The sequence below is a fragment of the Otolemur garnettii genome, unplaced genomic scaffold (assembly GCF_000181295.1).
Source record: "Otolemur garnettii isolate 467f Iridium unplaced genomic scaffold, OtoGar3 scaffold00144, whole genome shotgun sequence".
NCBI classification, from domain to species: domain Eukaryota; kingdom Metazoa; phylum Chordata; class Mammalia; order Primates; family Galagidae; genus Otolemur; species Otolemur garnettii.
In genome coordinates this window covers 681,025-685,429 of record NW_003852539.1, presented here as the reverse complement: position 1 = coordinate 685,429, position 4,405 = coordinate 681,025, and positions in this window count along the sequence as shown.

The following is a 4,405-nucleotide window of genomic DNA, read 5'->3' as shown; positions in this document are numbered from 1 at the left end:
CCGGGCTGGGGATTCGAACCCGCCACCTTAGGTGTACGTGGCTGGCGCCTTAGCCGGTTGAGCTATAGGCGCTGAGCCTCACATCTGGTTTTATAAGAGTTTCTCATCACTCCTCTAAGGGAGTTAAGGAAAAAAAAAACCCATGAATTCTTGGAGTTAGTGCACTAAACAGTGGTAAGGGTCTTGAAAAAGGAATGCAACATTTCAGAAGCCTTACTTCCAGTGGGGTAAACTTAAGACCTGAAAGGATAAGGCTCTTAGTGTAGTCAAACAGCCTTCTGGATGTATTGCATACATATAACCTGAAACCTTCAACTCTTGTATACCGACTAAGTCTTCCTTTGTAATATAGATTCAGTGTCTGTATGTCCTGTTGTATAATAGCAGCATCTTGAAACTGGTCAAAACTTGAATGCGAATAGCTCAGTCACTCAGAATATATACAATTCTGCACTTGGGAGAGGTTTCTTCATGCTATCTGTCTGATTGGGTATGGGAGTGCCAAAAGGAGGATTTAGATTTTTAGGGTCTCAGAAGCAATACAAGTAAATCGTAAGCCATTAGTGTCACAATTGCAGTTGCCCAGCTTCCAGATAAGAGGAGATTCCATGATAGTGGGAACTGGGAGAGGAGGAAAGGGAAGGAGAAAGGTCTGGGATACTTATGAGAAAGCAACGAGAAATTGGTATCATTTTGGAATTCCAGTGGTTAGGAGAAAAGAATGGCTCTCCCATGGGATATTGCAATGAAAGAATCATGAATATGTACTAATGAAAGGTAGATGTCTTTGAAGCTATTCTGTATAAAGATAATGAGATGGATGGATTTCCATCCACCCTGAAGAAGTTGGAGAGAGGCACCTCATCCCTTCTTTACATCTGAGGAATTGAGAATGCTCTGAATGTAAATTTCAGGAAGATCTCAGCAGCTAGCTGGGGGTTCCGAAATGACCTGAGTAAAAGCTGATGCTCCCAGAAGTTAATGGACCCAGAACACTCCGCATTGCAAAGCCCAGAGCCATGGCTCTGTGAAGCGAGTTTAGGGATTCAAGTCAGAGAGCGAATCCAACATCAGTCAAACAAGTCACTTCAGCTTAATATTCTCCTTTGTACCTTGGGGGCGCGGGGATGAAGCTTCTGTTTGCCATTAGTCTGTGCAGATGTCAGAGAAAGGGCCCTGTCAACAGCCACCTTTGTCACTGTCCGTGAGGTTCATGTTCTTTCCTCTCCAACTGTAGCCTAATAGAAAACCTGGTGCTATTTTTGACTCTCTCTGAGACTCAAGATCAGTACTGATTGTCCCTTTAAAGTGTTACCCAGAAAACCATCCTTCTCAGGGATATATTGTATCAAGACTCAAGGCCACATGGCCCTCCAGATCCTCACTTGTGGCCCCTCAGCTGAATCTGAACCTCACATAGCAAACCTCAAAGAGATTTGTATTCAGTCAAAAGGCCAGAATCAAGGATCCAGAAGGTCACACGTGACCCCAAGGCTGCAGGTACCCCCCCACCGCAAGCCTTTCAGTTTTCTCCCCAGGTGCAGTTCCTGTGCCAACGAGCAGCATCCCAAGCCCTGGGCCCACATTCCTGTGTGCTAGCTTCACTCCGTGAGGTTTCACTAAGAAAGTTCCCTGCAGGGCCAAATTTGAGGCCAGAGGAATAAGAGCACTTTGCAAATCAGTCCAGGCCCATGTTTTCTGAATAATTGTATAAATAGAGGAATCTGGGTTCCAGAGACCACAGTTACATAGCCAGTCAGTAGCAAGCCTGGATTTAGCCTGCTGCCAGAGGGGGTTCCCTTCATCCAATGCATCCCGTGCTCACTGCCATCCTGGGCCCACCCTCTGCCCATTGCCCTTCTTGATGAGCCTCTGTTCTGGATCAGCATGGTGTTGATGTGCCAGCTTTCAAGGATTCAGCACTAGGATGATGTGAGCCCCAAAGGCACGGATCAGAGCTCCCTGATGTGACCTGGCTCAGGGACTGCACTATGTTTACACCATCCAAGAGCATTCTACTGCCCCACATCCTCAGTAAAGGGAGGTAAGGAAGAAGGCCATGCAAGCGGACTGGAGGCCTCTTTGGCACCAATTTGGCTGATATTCCTTCACTGCAAATGTCCTGGAGGCTGAGGGTTTGCACACCTGAGAAGGTATCCTATCTGATGCATGTGCTCCAGTGTGATCAGCAACAAGGCCCAAAGTTTTCTCCCACTTTCATTCCGTAGTGTGTCCATCTTGCAGCCAGACACGATGCACAGATCCTTCCTTGCTATACTCCAAATATCTGCTGAGGACTCTCTCCCCTTTTATTTGTTTCTTTTTTTCCCCCTCCTCCTTTAGATTCAGACAAGTCTAATAACTCTGGCCCCTGGTTTGGAGCCCCCTGGGCTTCTGTGATTTCTTTTTTTTTTTTGAGACAGAGCCTCAAGCTGTCCCCCTGGGTAGAGTGCCGTGGCATTACAGCTCACAGCAACCTCCAACTCCTGGACTCAAGCGAGTCTCCTGCCTCCGCCTCCCAAGTAGCTGGGACCACAGGCACCCGCCACAACGCCCGGCTATTTTTTGGTTGCAGCCGTCATTGTTGTTTGGCAGGTCTGGGCTGGATTCGAACCCGCCACCTTAGGTGTATGTGGCTGGTGCCTTAGCCGGTTGAGCTATAGGCACCGAGCCGGTTTCTGTGATTTCTAAGGGACTTAATATTTTTGTAGCCACTGCTGACTCTGGAATTCTGCTACCTCATTTGAAGCAACATGTTGTCTCATCCCTGCACTGCCTCATCTGAAACATGGAGCTCAGTTCCCTCTCCCAGTATGTGTCTCTATAATGTGGGAGGGAATGGAGATGCTGCAGTGATGCCGGGTTGGCACCCCATTTATCAAATATTCCTCTTGATTACTCTTGATTAATCCCCACTCACCTTCCACCCCAGGTGGTCCCTGTCTCCCCTCCATGGGGCAAACCAACCCGTTTATGTTCTTAGATATAGCAGTGTAGTCATTGTTTTCCTTAACTTGATTCCTGCCAACATCCTTACCGTCAATGATTTCACCTTTTATTATGGGTGGCTTATTAAAGGCATCTTCCCCTCCTCAAGGGGAATGTGGAATGCCATCTCTAAAGGTGATATATTTTTTCATTACCACTACACAAGCTGGGCATCACAACAGCCATATTCACTGCTTGCCGTCAGGGGCACACCTGTGGAAGACGATGTGGACTAAGGTAAATGGTACCAGTTTGAGTCAGATCCTGTTCAAATCCTGACTCAGGCCAGGTGCAATTGGCTCACACCTGTAATCCAAGAACTCTTGGAGGCTGAGGCAGGTAGATTGCTTGAGCTCAGGAGTTCAAGACCATCCTGAGCAAGAACAAGACCACTGTCTCTAAAAAGAATAGAAAAACTAGCTAGGCAGCGGGTGCCTGTAGTCCCAGCTACCCAAGATGCTGAGAAAAGGTGATTACTTGAGCTCAAGAGTTTGAGGTTGCTGTGAGCTATGATGCCACAGCACCCTACCAAGGGCAACAGAGTAAGACTGTCTCAAAGAAAAAAACAACAACCAAAACAAATCCTGACTCAGGTAACTTAAAGCTTGTGTGATGTAGGGACAGTCACTTCATCTTGCTAAATCTTAGTTTTTTCACCAACAAATATAGTTAATGCAAGCTTGAATGTGTAGCACTTAGCCACATGCCAGGCATTCCACAGCTTCCTTTGACTGCCAGCAGTCACAAACAGTGCCTTCCTGTGACTGTGGCTTAGTGCCAAGGGATAAAAGCCAGCAGACAGCAGCTTTACAGCTGGGGGAGACGTGCTGGGGGCAGGGCTAGCAGCGGCACAAGCACGCTGAGGTTCAGGCTTAATGACTGGAAAGTCCCATCCATCCTTGGGATTCTGTGATGCTATAGTGCGAGACCTAGTGGGTGTACTTCGCTTACAAAAAGCCCAGATGAAAGGCTGTCTCAGACAAATGGGAGGCTGGAAAGCTGAAGAGCAGTGTGACCTTGGATGATTTAGCCCCTGGGGTTTTTTTGGCTCTTCTTGGTATTAGGTTTGCTGGCTTTGCATCAAGTGGAAGGAGGCAGTGCCAGGGACTTGAATTAAACCTGCCAAACAGAGGGTGAGGGGAAATGCAGACGGCTGGGGGGAGGCAGCCTGTGTGGGGAACTCTGACAGTCCGAGAGCACCATCTGGACTTGGCAGGGAAGACAGCCCTGACATGGATGGAACTAACCAATAAAGCAGCTCAAATTCTGCTGCCCAGAGCCTGTCCCAAAGGGGGACTCCCAGAAGACAAGTCTCCTGGGAAGGGAGAGCTTTGGCCCTTAATCACTCTACAGAGCTAATACAGGTCTCTGTGGAGGTAAGACTAATCAGGTGCCTGGTTTGTTTTGTCCTAACTTG